The sequence below is a fragment of the Malaclemys terrapin genome, chromosome 3, assembly GCF_027887155.1.
Source record: "Malaclemys terrapin pileata isolate rMalTer1 chromosome 3, rMalTer1.hap1, whole genome shotgun sequence".
In the NCBI taxonomy this organism is placed as follows: Eukaryota; Metazoa; Chordata; order Testudines; family Emydidae; genus Malaclemys; species Malaclemys terrapin.
In genome coordinates this window covers 44,722,387-44,739,511 of record NC_071507.1, presented here as the reverse complement: position 1 = coordinate 44,739,511, position 17,125 = coordinate 44,722,387, and the positions used below count along the sequence as shown (strand labels likewise).

Genomic DNA, 17,125 nt, shown 5'->3' with positions numbered 1-17,125 from the left:
TAACTTAAAATAGAAACAACTAATATGTATGTATAACAATACAGAATTTATATCAGGAGAAGTTCCATGCTAGCTTTGGGAAATCTTGTGTTTTAATATCTTCCAGTAACTTCACTTTAAAATCTAAGCACATTTCAAATTGAAAAGATGTGTTTTCCCTTAACTAAAAGCCTACACATTCAACAAGAGAGCCAATCATTAAGTTAGGTTCTTATTAGCTTGCACATCATCACAGGTGATAAAGTTTCTGCAAGTTATGCCTTAACTTTCACTTGGCCAGTTGATCTTCACACATGTAACTGACTAGCCTTGGAATTATCACAGGTGACATAGTTCTGTCAATAATAGAAAACAGAGATGTAGCTCACTCTTCCTGAGTTGTTTTGGTTCTGCAGGAATGCAAAGTAATAGTGTTTTTGTTGCAGAAGTCAGCAGATGCAACTCTGAATTCACACAGGGAACAGATGTGATCAGTAAAAAGATACAATGGGTTACTTTTCAGAGTAGTACTGCAGTTTAAGACAAACTTGCATAGATCCTAACTGTCTATTCAAGGGGAGGCTGTTCTCAGACATACTAACACTCTTTAAGCCTCATAAAACCTTTTATAGTCCTTAAACACTCCCTTTTCTCCCATCAGCCATTGCATCGATTGCAGAGAAGGAAAAATACCATTAACACCTGATGTGGCAGAAATAGTGCTGTTCTGAAGAGCTGCCATTACAAATGCTTCCCTTGAGAGCCAAACTCTCAGCTGTAGAAGATCTCTGGTCTGAAACAGGCTTCTTTGTGAACAGGTAAGCACAGAGACTTTTATTCCCTTTTAAGTTAGTGGGAAAGGCTTTTACCCCTGTTGTATTTAATTCAGAGTCTCCCTTTCTCTCCTTATACTTGCAATCCTGGAGGGGGGAACTAAAGCTGTGCTGAGAGAGTAATTTGATAAGAAAAGGAGATTCAGAAGGTTGAACAGAGTATGGATGGGCAGCCTCAGAAAGGGAAATAGAGAAATCTAGGAACTCCTCAATCTCCCTTAGACTTAGCTTCTACTGTTGGTGCTGGTTAACATAGCCACAACCTTGCCTATAGTTCCACTCTGACATAACTAAGCAACAAGACCTTTTGATTACATTTTATTTTGCAGAAGTCAGGTCATGCCAGTGCCAGTCAAGATGCTGGCTTCTAAATGAAGTATCTCTAACATGTTAAAGAACTTCTTCTAATTTTAAGATGGAAATATAATTCTTCTTTCTAGAGTGGCTTAAAAATGGTAATCACTGTTTGTTTTTTGTTTTAGAAGTCGTTCATATTAAATAGCTTTGTATTTTGAAGCGTAAGAGAAAACAAAAGCTTTGCATTCAATTATAGTGACATTTCAGCTATGTTGTTTTTTGCCCTCCATTTTAATACAGCTCCAGCAGGAGAAAATACAAAGAGCAACAAAAAAAACATTGGTCTGGTCCTGCAATGCTTACTCAAGTGAGTAGTCCCACTTACTTCAGTTGGGCTACTCACAGAAGGGTTGCAAAATTGAGTGTTTAATCAACTGTTTAAAAATTAGACTTAAACATTTAGTAGAACTTAAAAGGAGACCCAGAAAAATTCAACATTGTTGCACTTTACAAGAGACACAGCGACTAAACAAACATGGTTGAATCATCTAGTGGCAGCAGGAGACCTGCTAATGCAAATACTTAGTGGAGTGACTCATAAAAATAAACCAAAAGAAAAACATTAATCACCTTGCTTTTTTAAAAACTTAATATCTTAAAAGCCCAAGCAGATCAGCACTAAGGAATGTCTTCAAGCAGAACAGCAAGCACAAACTTTGAACACAGTTTACACACATTAGCTGTGTTTTTGTGTTTGTTATCCTGTACTTGAATGTGGCATATCCAGGAGATTTCACCATAGAGCTGAAAGTAAAATAACATTTCTTGTTAAAACACAAATAAAACTTTTTGTTAAACTTGCAAGAGGTGAAAAGATCGGAAGTGCTTGCCTAGCTGTCTGTCTCTACTGTGCTCCTCATCATCATGGTATATAGTGGCTATTCTAGACTGGGATTGTAAAATTTTAGGGGCAGGGATTGTTTTCTTGGTTTGTTTATACAGTGCCTAGCACAACAGGCTGTGATCCTTGCCAGGGGCTCTTAGGTGCTACCACAATGCAAACAGAGTAAAACAAATATTGAGAATAACATTTTAAATGCAATTGCATTGCAAAACCTATTTAGAAGTTCTAGGACCCCATTCTCAGAAGTGCTTAGTGCCTCCAGCCCCAACTGAAATAAATGGGAACTATGAGGACTCAACACTTTTGAAAAACAGATCGGTAATGTATCAATAGGAATCCATTATATTCCCATGTGTGTATCTCTCTCTTCCCCCTTTGTTTTCAGTGGATTGTATTATCATAAACTAAATGCATTCCAATGCCTATTTAGCTTGCTATGCAAGCTAACTCTTTACCACTCTAGGAAAGTGTTAAATAACCCCTACTACTTTTAAATCTTCCTTCCTAGGAACAGTGATCACAGGATTTGAACCAACTAACTAAAGTCCTGATTCTGTAAGCAGCTGTGCTAGTGAAGAGTCCATTGACTTCAGTGTGGCTCTGTGAAGACATGAGATTGGGGAGTGATGTATGTAAATCCAACTGCTTGCAGGATAGGAGCTTAAAAAAGCTTTTGTCTGTAGTCAATGCATGCATTGACACCCAACTATTACCTAGGCGTGAAACACTTTTGTTAAGGAAATCTGTAAACTAACAAGGTTTAGCTTTTGCAAGCGAATGGACAGTGTGCCAATACTTGGACCAACACATGAAAATTAACGAGTGCTCAGCACCTTGCAGGACTGAACTTGGCATAAAGATTGCAGGATTGGGGCTACTACTTTTTAAACTAAAACTAGAATAAACCACTTCATGTAAAATCTGTAGTGGTATTACACACAAGAACCAACATAAGTTCATCTGCCCTGGTTACTTTACTTACATCTGTTTACTTACCCCTAAAATAGGCCTTAATGAAATGATTAGAGCCATTCCTTTTATTGAAATGGTAGCAGGAACGTCTGTTCCTTTGTCTCTTGTCTAATACATAAATAGCATGATTTGATTCTTGCAATCCTTAATTTCTGGCTGCAATAAACTGTTGGAGCAACATGTTTCCAAAATACATGTTTCCAGCCACTGGAAGGAAGCCTATTTTGCTATTATCTTTATCATTAATTTGCAATAATCATCCAGAAACTCAGACCGGCAGGAAGGATAAAAATATAGAGACAAGCCTTAAATAGCTTGTTGACAGATAGCACTGGAAATATATTTAACATCAATTTCTGCTACAATGACCACCTGCTTCTATATGGCATCCTATTTCTTAAGCTGGTATGGTATAGAACATGTCCTGAAGGGCAAATCTTGCCCCGTGCTCCACAGGAACCAATGTGGAACCCAACACTGCACTGGGCAGAGGGGAGAGAGGATTTGGGAAGCCTGAACTCTAAAAAGCATTTACTCAGACAACAGTGTTGGTGACTCCTCCTCTATGTGGATTCACCCGCCCACTATTGTCCCCTGATGGAGCAGAAGCACTGGAGTTTAGTAGGCTCTGCAGTAGCAATCATGGAGTGGCTCTGCTACTACAGTACTCTGGAATCTGGGGTTTCTTCCCAGTCCCAGAGAAGCCCCCTATGCCAAGTCTGGCAACACAGGCTTGGCGTGGGGTAGAGGAGAATTTTAACTCGTATAGGCAGGGAACCAGGTTCTTATTTGAGCACAGCTGTCCTATGTTCAGGGCTGTACATATCTATAGTGCTATATAAGTAGTAGTATTTATTGGCTCAGTTGTAGAGATGGGTGAAAGCAACAATGGTTTTGCAGGATAGGGTTTTACCTTTGCAAACCAAACCCAGAGCTGGTTTGGATTCAGGTCTCACTTTATCCAAGCCCTCAAAGATCAGAGGGAAGGTGAGCAGCATGATTCAGCTAGATAGCTATGGTTTGGGCGCACCTGTAAATTTGTTCCATACCTAAGTAGAGCAGTTATCAACTGAATTGTAAGTGTAGTATTAACAACGTTGATTATCTACATAATTGGCCATTTTGTTGACCCATTTTGAACATAAAAGTGGCCATACTGGGCTGGAATCCTGTCTCTGGCAGTGGTTGGTATCAGTTGCTTTAGAGGGAATGAACCGAACAGGGCAATTTCAAGTGATCAATTCTATGTTGTCGAATTCCAGCTTCTGACATTTGAAGGTTTATGGAAACCCAGAGGATGGGGCTGTGTCCTTGACAAACTTGGCTAATAGCAAGTTCATGGAGGATAGGTCCATTAATTATCAAATACTTTTTTGAACCCAGTTACACTTTTGGCTTTCACATCCCCTGCCAATGAGTTCACAAGGTGACTATGAAGAAGTACTTCAGTTTGTTTTACACCTGTTGCCTGTTAATTTCATTGAGTGACCCCTAGTTCTTGTGTTATATGATGAAATGGTAACTGATACTTCCCTATGAAGAAAGTGAATAGCATTCATAATTTTACAAACTTCGATCATATCCCACCTTAGTCATCTCTTTTCTAAGATGAACAGTCCCAGTCTTTTTAATCTTTCCTCATATGGAAACTTCCATACCCATAATCACTTTTGTTGCCTTTCTCTGCATCTTTTCGAATTCTAATATCTTTTTTTGAGATGGGGTGACCAGAACTGCATGCAGTACTTAAGGTGTGGGTGTACCATGGATTTATACAGTGGAATTATATTTTCTGGTTTATTATCGATTCCCTTCCTAATGGTTTCTAACGTTGTTAGCTTTTTAGACTACTGCAGAGCATTGAGCAGATGTTTTCAGAGAACTATCCATGGTGATGCCAAGATTTCTTTCTTGAGTGGTAACAGCTAATTTAGATTCCTTCATTTTGTGTATATATAATTGGAATTGTTTTCAACATCTAATTTCATCTGCCATTTTGTCACCCAGTTTTGTGAGATCTTTAACTTTTCAGTCAGCTTTGAATTTACCTATCTTGAGTAATTTTGTATCCTCTGCAAACTTTGCCACCTCACTGTTCACTCCTTATTCCAGATCGGTTATGAATATGTTGAACAGCACTGTCCCAGTACAGACCTTTGGGGGACCCCATTGTTTGTTTCTTTCCATTGTGAAAACTGACCACTTATTCCAACCTTTTTGTTTTTTGTCTTTTTTTTTTTTTAACCAGTTCTGTATCCATGAGAGGACCTCTCCTCTTATTCCATGAATCCTTACTTTGCTTAAGAGCCTTTGGTGAGGGACTTTGTCAAAGGCTCTCTGAAATAACCGATGTCAAAATATTCACAACAAATCCTCCTTTTGAATGCACATAGGTGATTCCCACTGGGAATGACATGTATAGACATCTGAGAGCAGTATTTTATTCTAATTGCTGTTGGACTTATTACAATGGCACATACCATTACAGTGCCATTCTATTTATTACTTTGTAACATCATGCTGTCCATATCATTACTAGGGGCCCTCTTCCTAGGGCTCTGTAATAGGCTTGGCTATTCCTTCTGGCAATGATGAGGAAGAGTTAGAAGCCCGTGATTTGTCTGATTCCTCCTATAATAACCTTAAATGTCATGCACATAACCCTATGACTCCTTCTGGAAACTGATAACTTACTGTGCGTAAAAACATAAGAGTGACTGTACTGGGTCAGACCAATGGTCCATCTAGCCCAGTATCCGGTCTTCCAACAGTGGCCAATGCCAAGTGCCCCAGAGGGAATGAACAGAACAGGTAATCCTAGAATATCAGGGTTGGAAGGGACCTCAGGAGGTCATCGAGTCCAACCCACTGCTCAAAGCAGGACCTAAAAGCAACTAATCATCCCAGCCAGGGCTTTGTCAAGCCTGACCTTAAAAACTTCTAAGGAAGGTGATTCCACCACCTCGCTACATAACCCATTCCAGTGTTTCACCACCCTCCATGTGAAATTTTTTTTTTCCTAATAGCCAACCTAAAGCTCCCCCACTTCTTGTTCTGTCATCTGCTACCACAGAAAACAGTCTAGATCCATCCTCTTTGGAACCCCCTTTCAGGTAGTTGAAAGCAGCTATCAAATCCATCCCTCATTCTTCTCTTCTGCAGACTAAACAATCCTAGTTCCCTCAGCCTCTCATAAGTCATGTGCTCTAGCCCGCTAATCATTTTTTGTTGCCCTCCGCTGGACTCTTTCCAATTTTTCCACATCCTCCTTGTAGTGTGGGGCCCAAAACTGGACGCAGTACTCCAGATGAGGCCTCACCAATGCAGAATAGAGGGGAATGATCACGTCCCTCGATCTGTGGGATCGAGTAAGTGCCCTTACTTACACAGCCCAAAATGCCGTTAGCCTTCTTGGCAACAAGGGCAAACTGTTGACTCATATCCAGCTTCTTGCCCACTGTAACCCCTAGGTCCTTTTCTGCAAAACTGCTGCCTAGCCATTCGGTCCCTAGTCTGTAGCAGGGCATGGGATTCTTCCTCTTGCACCAGAGAATGCAGGTAATTCAGGGAGAGATTGTTGTCATGACTTTTGTTTACCACAATAGCTTAATTTCAGCTCTTTAGCTGATATGACTTGCATTGGAACTTTTGTTGACTAACACACCACTTATTTATTATTTGGCATATGAAGTCCAGTCAAGCCAAGCCACAGCATTCTTATCAACTATGTTCAAGGCACAAAGACCAGTATGTGTCATGGTTTGTAGCTGCCCACATCGACATAGTCTCTATCTCTAAATGCCACTGAAGTTCCGCTGCAGCACAAATTCCATGTCCAGTATGAAACTGGTTCAGGAGGCTCCATTGCATTTACAGTAAATCAAACCTGGATTGATGTTGAGTGGGGTTTGAGATGAGATAATTATTTGTCACTTTCTCTGCAGACCATGACGCTCACCACACGTCCTTTACCATAAATCCCTTACCCAGTAAATTTATCCACAACAGGTGGTATGCGGGCAGATGGCCATATGGTGGATTAAACAAGTCTCTAATTAACAGTGGCATATTGCACAACTTCGTCATGAACTTTGATACACTTTCCTCTCTGAACACTAGGTGGAGCAATATTGCAGAGAACCAGTAACCATGGTAGAGGAGTAGATTTAAGTATGCCTGAAATAATACACAGGGTGCAATTAAATTGTATGGCGATCATCTTTGTGTGAGATGAGCAAGCCCATACTGGAGTTTGATACTCCACTACTAAGTAATAGAGTGCCAAGGCTGAAGTGCGTAACATTTGGGCACTGGTCCCTCAATGTCATTCTGGCCAGTCTTCCGCGCAGGTTGTTGCACATTTTTGACTTTAGTCGCTGTCTTTGTAAGATGGTCATGATATGTGAGTATTCTAGCTAACATGACACCTCAATAAACCGGATGTGAATCATGCTTTATTCGCTGACCACTGAGAACTATATTCAGATCTCTGCCTGCTTGTGCATGATGTAAGAGGGAAAAATACTCCACCTAGTCTTACTTTCACTTGATATCAGGCACCACTGATGACAATAATCTGCCATAACTACCATATCTGCATTCAGGGCACTCTCAAGTATGTCCAAAGGAGTGTGACTGAGTACCAAGGCATATGTTGTCTGCATAAACAAACTGGTGGGACCTGGTATGTGGTAGGTCATTCAACTATAAATTGAATAACATTGGAGAGAGTGCCTCCTTGTTGGAGGCCATTCTTCTGGTGCTTTCAAGCACTTGTTCTAGCACCAATATATGCACAGAAATGGTGATTTATCAGAAACAGAGCCATTGCACATACTAACCAACTTGACATAGTTGTAGACCATTTCATCCAAAGACCTGTGTGACAAACCATAATTGTATGCCACGGTCAGGACAAGGAAAACTGAACCAATGCCAGCCCTTGATCACATGTACTACGACTGCAGTGAAAACCGGCTTCCTCTGATGCCAGCATGCCTTCCACAGATGGTGAAATTCTTTGCAAAATCAGATGCTTGAGCACCTTAAAGCAGATGCTTAGAAGTGAAATTGGTCTGTAGCTAGAAGGCAAGTATGGATCTTTCCCAGGTTTCAGCAAGGCAATGACCTTCACTTGGTGCCAGATTCTAGGCAGTCTGGATTCACGCAGAACTCTGATGAGCCATTCCTGAGCGCAAGGACCCAGATGTCTCATGAATTCATGAGACAACTATATCCTATCCAGGAGCTGTTCCCATTTTTAAATCATTCAGTCCTTTATCCAGTTCCAGACTAGTGAATGGCTCAATCTTATCTGCTGGATTACTCCTTAGGAAACACTGCCACTTGTCATGTACCTGGCACTTGACAACTCTGTCAACAGGAGCTTTGGTGACCTTCAACAGATGACTGGCAGTCTGATTTGGAGTAACTGCTGGCCTGCTTTCTCCATATGGATGTTGAGCTGCACCTAGTCGATGAATTAAGCTCCAGCTCTTCTGGCTTGACCACGTAAAGTTAAGCACCACTGTCACTTCCTCCCATCGAGCATGGCGAGCCGAATGACTCTATAAGATGGTCCACAATCTCCAGATCACCTGACTGCTTATACTGCCTCAGCAGGTCTGCACAATCCTCCTTCAAACATGGAATTTACACTGGTTGGAAACTGCGTGGAATTGTTGCACTTGCAGCTTTAAAGATGGCACAACAAAAATGACAGTTTGCATCTTCTATGGAGATGATGTTTAGAGGGATGGTTACAATGCTCCATTCTAATTAGTCTGTAAAGGTGCCCCAATCTGCCTTCTGGAAGTTCCATCTAGGCTTCAGTACACTCCTTATCAGAAGACTCATTTCCACTAATGGTAGAGGGAGGAAACCCAGTCACAATATTCCCTAGTCTTTAGGAAGTGAAGCTCCTAAGGCTTTTAAATCCGTATATCAAAGAAAACATGCACAGGTGTGATGGTGTCAGCTCCCTAACACCACCATCCTGTTAGCCACCCAAGCAATCTCCTCCTGAAAATACTAGACTTTACTTTGCCTTACAGATTAACAATAGGTGGACCCCAGTCCACAAATTCGTTTCAAGGGTTCCACTCTAGTGCCCTTATCCACTGAACAGCCACAGAAATACCAGGCCTGCTGTTCCTAAGAGAACAGAATGCACACCAGCTTGTATGATTGCACTTAGGATCAGCTCCCTTGTTTAATACCATAACTTATTTTTGTTTTCGCATAAATATAAGTGTTATCTATTACCAAAGATTTAGAGAGAGTGTGTATGAATAATGGAAATAAAAGGTTGCATATAAAATCATAACATGCTTTCTGAAAACTAAAATTAACAGGCTAACCTGCTGTCTAAAGCAGCTTACCCCCAAAGTCCTCTGCAGTGTTTCAGACAAGACTAGTTGTGATCTCATTTTTCCTGATTTTAAATGTGCTGCCATTTGCTTCCTAGGTGCTGGATGGAGTGTGGGCAGGGGTGTTGTCTTTATTCCCCAAATACACTTCAAGCGGTTTGCTGGACTATATCTCAAGACAATGTTCTCTTCCACCACTGTTTCCATACCTGCTGGCTGAAATTCTCACAATCATTTGTCTGCATTTAGCTTAGATGGGTGATGCGAGACCCATTTGTAAATGAGACCATACTTAACTTACATTTCAAAAGAGAAACAGGTGAATAAACATGTCTTGACTAACAGGTTTTCTGCCAGATGGCTCTGCTTTGATCTAGACTTTAGAAAATATTTTCAGTAGGTCTACATAGCTCCTTACATAGTATCTGTACATACATTTCACAGTGATATAAATGACTCGTGACCCTGGCTTTCATTTAAGATACCATGTGACATACATTCTGGTTTACCGAAGAATATACCAGAATCAGGACATTCTTCTAACCCTCTGGCCAGTAGGCAGTAAGAGGTTCTTGGGTCACAGCAGGCATGATTAACTTTATCATTTTGGTGGTAATAAGTGAAGAGGTAAGTTTCCAATGCTGTTTCTAATACTATAAAATTCAGAGGCAATAACTGATATGTCATGTCCTATTCCTTGGTTTCTTTCCTTTTTAAATAAGTGAAAAGTTGAGTCTGAATTCTAATCCCCCCCCCATTAAATGCAAAAATGTCTGTCTTCCAATGTCATCTTTGCTAGTGCCTATGCATGTGTTATGGATTTTAATGTTTTGAATAAAAACTGGATTTATAAATGTGAAAAATATAATGGACTAGCACAAATCCAAAATAAAGTTGGAACCAGTTGAAAATAATTACACTTCACTTTGCTGGGTTTCTTCATTAGTAAAGGCAACTGAAATTCTAATTTAGTATACTTGCCAAAGCCATTATACCTACTGTGCATGCAATTCATACTCCAGTGCTGTGGGCTAATAAAGGATTTGCCAAAGTCTGTAGTCAGACCCTCACTAGTTTCTTGTCAGTGAGTGGAAGAACCTTCTCACCTTTCTGGATGTTGGGGAAATGAAGTGCATGCATATGTCTTCTAGTGACATTGGTCCCTAGGACTCAATTGTTCTGTATGGCAGATGGGCTGGATGGAGTCTGACTCCAGGCTTTTGGAGAAGTAGAGGATGGGCAACCAGACAAGAATGTGTAGCCCTCTCTCTTTTCCTCTCCCCTTGTTGGGATTTTTCCATCTGTTTCTACAGAGCCTTTCTGGGCCAAAGAACTACTGAAGGTTCTGCACTTCTGGGACTGCTGGCTTTGGGATTTGGTCTGTAATGAGTAAATTGTATTGTATTTTGAATCTTCTGCTGAGTTACATTTTAAATCGGCAAACCTGTAGGAGAAACAAATACGTAGTTTAATAACTAAATACAAGATGTATGGGCTTATCTTGCATCTCATTCTATTATTTTTGTACTTAAGACAAAAATACAATAACATGTCCAACTTAAATACATTACTGCAGGATGCTAATATACCAAGGATATTGACTATGATGGTCATCCTGACAAAATGGGCCAACGGAACAAATAACAAAATACATAAATTAGTTGAAATGATTTGATGTGATTATTCTGCCCTGAATTTCTAGGGAAAATGATTATCAGTATAATTTCCTTCTCAGAAATTCCGAGCAGCCAAATAAAGGAACAAAAGGTTGCTATTGGAGTCATAAACAGATAACTTTGACTTTTACCATCTACAGTAAATACTACATTGATTTATTTTAAACAGTGTTTTAACACAAACAGAGAAGGGGCTCTTTTCTGTGAACATGTATAATACAAATGAACAACACTTGAGCTTTACAAAGGTAAACTTATATAATACTATTGTCTATAACGGGGTGTACAAACTTTTTGGCTCTAGGACCACATCAGGTACAGAAATTATATGGAGGGCTGGGTAGGGAAGGCTGGGGGAGGCTATGCCTCCCCAAACAGCGAGGCGTGGCCTGGCCTCTGCCCCCTATCCAGCCCCCTGGAGCCCCCACTACCATCCAACCCCCCCATCCCCCGCTCCCCCCAGGACTCCCGCATCCTATCCAAACACCCCTGCTCCCCACCCCCTGCCCATCCTCAGGACCCCCGCTCCATCCAATCTCCCTGCCCCACGTTATCTGTGGGGTTGGGGGGAGAGGGGTGCTCAGTCCTTTCCTGTGCATTTCCCCTGCTGATTTGGCTGCTCTCCCTGGCAGTCAGGCAGGCCTTGCTCCCTGTCTGGGCCTGGCTGCTGGGAACAGGGGCCAAGCATGCTGGAGGTGGAGGGGGGCCCTGGCTTGCTCTGTCCCTGGCAGCAGGGCCCAGGCCCCTGACTGCGCTGCCCTGGAGCACTAGGTCTGGCGGCTCTATAGCCGTGCCGCCCAGCCAGAGCTGCAGCCATACTGCCCAGGTGCTGGAGGAACTGTGACTACGAGGGAGGGAGTGAAGCAGAAGGGGAGGGGCTAGTCTATGCCCCACTCATTGCGCTGCCGCGGAGTTGGGCTGGCTCCTCCACAAGCCTGTCCTGACCCCGCTCTCTGGCAGGAGCTCGGGGGCCAGAGGGAAGCATCCTGCAGGCCGGATGTGGCCTGCGGGCCATAGTTTGCCCCCCTCTGGTCTATTATATACCCGTTCTGTGGGTGAAATTCCATCATCTGGCACTGATAATATTATAAAGAAAAGGCAGAATATTTAATGTAGGCTTGGCTACTCTGCCTTCCTAGTGGAAAGGCAAAATCCATCAAGTGGTGTTCTGAAAAGCTCATTTAAACAAAGGAATGATGGGTCACATTCAGAGTCTGTTTCTGAGCTGCTACAAGTTGCAGTACTCTAACTGGAGTCAGAGGAATTCCTCTGAATCTGCACCACTGTTGTGGAGATCACAAGCTAGCCTATAGTACTATTGAATCCTGTCATCTCAGGTGAATTTTCCTTTTCTTCATGTGCCTTCTCCTATGATGGCACAAGTTCTAAAAGAATTGAATGAGAAGTCAAGAGCATCAGAAGGCCTACCCACAAGGACTGCATTCTATATGGTCTGTTGTCAAACATAGTTAAGGTTAAGATTTTGTCACGATTATTTTTAGTAAAAGACCAGGACCGGTCACAGGAAATAAAAATTCATGGACTGTGACAGGGACCAGTCACGGACCGGTCTTTTACTAAAAACTGTGACAAAAGGGGGTTGACGGGGATGAGAGCCCGAGAACTGCTGCAGGAGGTGAGGGGGGGGGGGGGGTTCAGCTCGAAGCTCTAAGGCCCCCCCCACCACCGGCGCTGAAGCGGAAAATGTCTCAGATCTCTGGCAGTCTCCAGAGCTTCCATGACCCAATCTTAGGCCTACGCATAATGAACATGAGCACCAGGGGAAAGATGGGTAGATGCTTCAGAAATTTCTGAAGCAGGCAACCTTCAAAGTGACTTTAATAGAAGCTGCTTCCACTGCTCATCATTGTCTCTGAATAAAGAGCATTGTGAGGGGGTCTCTAGTGCACACACAGCATGGGTGGAATGGAGTTGTGTAGTGGCTTCCAAATCAGCTTTCACTTTACACAGAGTGTACGTTTAGGGCCATCATCTCTCATAAGTTGTTAGTTTTCTGGTGTCATTCACATCATCCGTTCCACTGGAGTCCAATTCCCGCACTGTGTGTGTGAACACACTGCATACAGCTCTAATATTTAACAGTAGGAAAAACAGTAGTTCAAATATATAACGTAGTAATATTTGCAAAGCTTTCTTATGGTGTTTAACTTGACAGACCTCACTGGGAGTTTAGTCCCTGCGCTGTCATCCTATTGCTTTACCAAAGTGTGATTGAAGGAGGCTGTGTTCTAATCTCCAGAGGGCCATCTGGGTTTTATGTACCAAAGGTCTATAATGAGATGTTTGTTTTTTTAAAACAAACTAAAATGTGATCTGTAGCTTTCTCTGAAACTTGCACACACGCTTTCCTCACAAGTGTCCCTCGTTTGAAGGAAATCACTCAATTTAATCCTACAGTTACCAACATGGGGGTGGGGGGAAGCACCAATTGGCGGCACTTTGGCGGCGGGTCCTTCACTCCCTCTCTTTCTCTTTGGGGCGGCGCAATTGAGCTGCCGCCGAAGTGCCGCTGATCGGCTTTTTTATTGGAGATGCCGCCGCGATACCGGATGGAGTGCCGCCCCTTTGTATTGGCTGCCCCAAGCACCTGCTTCCTTCGCTGGTGCCTAGAGTCGGCCCTGCATGCCACACAAACTTGGCATGCCCTCCCTTTTAGTGTTAAAAATTACTTGCATCAGGAATAAGGAACCATGAAAGAGTTTATTTACATGAAATCCTGCGTCACTTGTTTTTGTTTGTTTTTTTTCTGCATGAATAATTGTTGTATCCCTCATGTTGGGTGTTTGATTACGTTGCCTGGAAGGTTGAGGTATGTACTGTAACAGCACCACTATTTTATGGGAAATCTGGGTGTTCAGGAATTGTTATGGATGTCTAGCTTTGTCTACTAACAATCAAGATATCTTTCCTTAGAATGGAAATAAATGATTTGATAAGTTACAGAGTTAGTCACCTGTGAGTACCCCTCAGATGGCACAAAGAGGCCATAATTCTCTGCTGGGCATTTGCAGCTGGGCTTTGTTGGAAGGAAACTTCCTGTTTTGTGCACCTGCACTGTAGCCAGTCCCTGCAACTCTGCCCTCTCCTTACAGCATAGGTGGGAGACACGATCCGGCAGGACAGTTTGTGCTCTGCCACAGTAGTCCTGAACTTGCTTAGGATCTTTAAGAGCTGAAGCCAGTTGTGTAACTTAATAGCATATAGTTATAAAGCACAATGTTTCTTTATCTGGTCTTGACACTGGTTAATAGCAATGAACTGGTAAATGTAGGGTGACCAGACGTCCCGATTTTATCGGGACTGTCCCGATATTTCCTTGTTTGTCCCGCGTCCCGACCGACATGCGGTCGGGACACTGGACAAACAAGGAAATGCCCCGGAGCCTGGAAGTGCTCGCCCCTCCCCCGCCCCAACTCCGCCCCCTCCTCCCCCGATTGGCTCCCTCCCCGAATCCCCACCTCTTCCCCGGGCTCACCATTCCCCCTCCCTCCACAAGCGCTGGAGGGAGGCCCGGGAGACTCAGAGGAAGCGCGGGGCCGGGGTGAGTGACAGTCCGGCCTGGTCCCCAGCAGGCAGGACTCAGTTGGGCGGTAGGGAGAGGAGGGGGGGCGGCCCGCGGGGCCAGGCGGCGGCTGTTCTCCCCCCCTGGGCAGCGGGACTCGGGAGCAGCCGCTGCTGCAGCTCCCACTGCCGCGGGGGGAGGAAGCGGCCATGGCGCTCCGCGGCTGCGGCGCCTCCGAACCCCCCGAGCCGGGGCCTGCTGCGGGGACCCAGCAGCGCGTATGCTGGGCCCAGCCCCTGGCCAGTCGCGTCTGGGCTGCTGCCCAGCTGGTGCTATCCCGCGGCGGCCCCGGGGTGGAGGCATCGGCCGCCCAGCCCCGTTCATTCCCCTGCGGGACGGGGGGGGGGCTGGGGCCTGCTGCCCCCACTCCGGGGCCGCCGCGGGATAGCACCAGCTGGGCAGCAGCCCAGACGCGCCTGGCCAGGGGCTGGGCTGGGCCCAGCATACGCGCTGCTGGGTCCCCGCAGCAGGCCCAGGCTCGGGAGGTTCGGGGGCGCCAGAGCCGCAGCCGCGGAGCGCCATGGCCACTTCCTGCCCCCGCGGCAGTGGGAGCTGCAGCAGCGGCTGCTCCCAAGTCCCGCTGGCCGGGGGTGAGAACAGCCACCGCCTGGCCCCGCGGGCCGCCCCCCTCCTCGCCCTACCACCCAACTGAGTCCTGCCTGCTGGGGACCAGGCCGGACTGTTACTCACCCCGGCCCCGCGCTTCCCCTGCGTCTCCCGGGCCTCCCTCCAGCGCTTGTGGAGGGAGGGTGTTTTTTTTTTTTTTTTTTTTTGGCCCTCCAGGGCCCCGCCCCCCCGCGCATCACCCCCCCCCCCCCCCCGCGTCCCGATATTTGTCTTTGGGTGATCTGATCACCCTAGGTAAATGCAGTCACAATGACTTCAGAAAGGTGTGCCAGACCCCTGTTAAAACACAAGATGACTTGTTATAAGAGATGAGCCTAAGAATAAAACTTTGAAAATAGCAAAACTCTTGAAGATATTTTGTCAGTGTCACATTACAAACGAACCATTCCTTCACTGTCTGAGGAAGAAAAGATTCTAGCGGCATGAGGCCTCTCTGCTAGCCAGTGGGAAAGGTCTTCCATAACTGTCATTAACAGCTGTGATTGTTTTTACCCTGCGATCTCACTTGTCACAGGAGTGATTCAGTATGAATGTCTTTGAGCTAAAGTAGGGGAAAATAGTAGAGCTTGGGAAAGAGACAATGGGCATGAGTTTTGATCTCACACCAGTAGAAATCTATATATCATTCAATCTAATCAGTTGATTAATATAAATCAATATAATTAATTCACACGATCTGATTTAGAAGTCTGAAATTTTGCCACTGACTTCCTGCAGAGCAGGACTTGACTCATGGGCTGAATCTCTCAGAAATATGTACTGTACTGAAAACTCTAGTTCTGTATAGGTAACTATTTAAGTGGAGTACAATCCCACTTATTAGGACAGTTGGATATTAATGTTTACAATAATCAATTATGAAGTTACTGGGTTTCACTGATAAAATGGGGCAAAATCTGATCCAGTGGACATTGAAGCAAGAGCCACAAGATACTGGTGCATGTTCTCTCTGTATTGCAACAGGATGTAAGTGACAGTGAAAAGTATGCAACATGACTCTTCGTTAGGTCTTGAATGTTTAGAAGAGCTAAAGGAGGTTTAAAATAATAACAATGTAGAGTTCAAGTATCAGTTGTCCATGAACCGATTTTACACATCTGCAAAACAAATGTAGGTAAAACATAATTAGGCTTGGCAGAATTCAATTTTTTTTTATTTCCTTCTAAATTGACATATCAATATTTAATTTTAAGCATTAACTTTTTTAAATCTATTTTTAGAGTTGTAGGAAAGAAAGGGAGGTGGAGGATACAGACAAACAAAACACACAAATTAAAACACACATTGTCAACATCACATCAAAATACACAAAGTAAATATCTTAAACTAAATTCTCAAGCAACATTTTTCTTTGTGTGAGTGTAAATTGTAAATTCTGATTTATTGATGTAACTTTTTTTTTTGGGTCAGCTTGTGTGGTGAAAGCAACATTGATCGATTGGGGAAAAAAAAACTCTAAACCTTCCAAGTCTAAACATTAACATTTTGTTCCCTTAAAATTTAAAAAATTTGTCCTAATCTGGGAAATCTGTCATTTTGGGGATCTCCTTTTATGCAAGGCGAAGAATCTAGTCACTTTGTTCTCCTAGCCTTAGCAAGGAGACAGGCCACTTCCAAAGGTGCCTAGGACTTTAACAAGAAGTGTGGCTGCTCCTCTCAGCAGCCTAATTCATCTACACCCAAGTCAATAAGACAATAAACCAGGGGTTCTCAACTTTTTTCTTTTTGAGACCCTCTTTTTCTCCCCCCCCCCTATAAAAACTCCATGGCCCACCTGTGCCATAATAACTGGGGTTTTTTTGTGTGTGTGTATCAAAGCCAGGGCCAGCATTAGGGGGTAACGAGCAGGGCAGTTGCATGGGGGACCCTGCAAACCTACATTGCTC

General features: G+C 43.7%; 1 protein-coding gene across 2 annotated transcripts in view; it reads left to right on the top strand.

Moving 5' to 3' along the window:
• The first annotated feature begins 646 nt into the window (after positions 1–646).
• KCNK2 (potassium two pore domain channel subfamily K member 2) overlaps positions 647–17,125 on the top strand; it is a 201,821-nt gene continuing 185,342 nt past the window's right edge. The window contains exon 1 of one of the 2 annotated variants that reach the window (XM_054022787.1): positions 647–797. The gene's annotated coding sequence lies outside the window, so the exon portion shown is untranslated. The remainder of the gene's footprint in view (positions 798–17,125) is intronic. The other variant, XM_054022786.1, reaches the window with a different exon arrangement.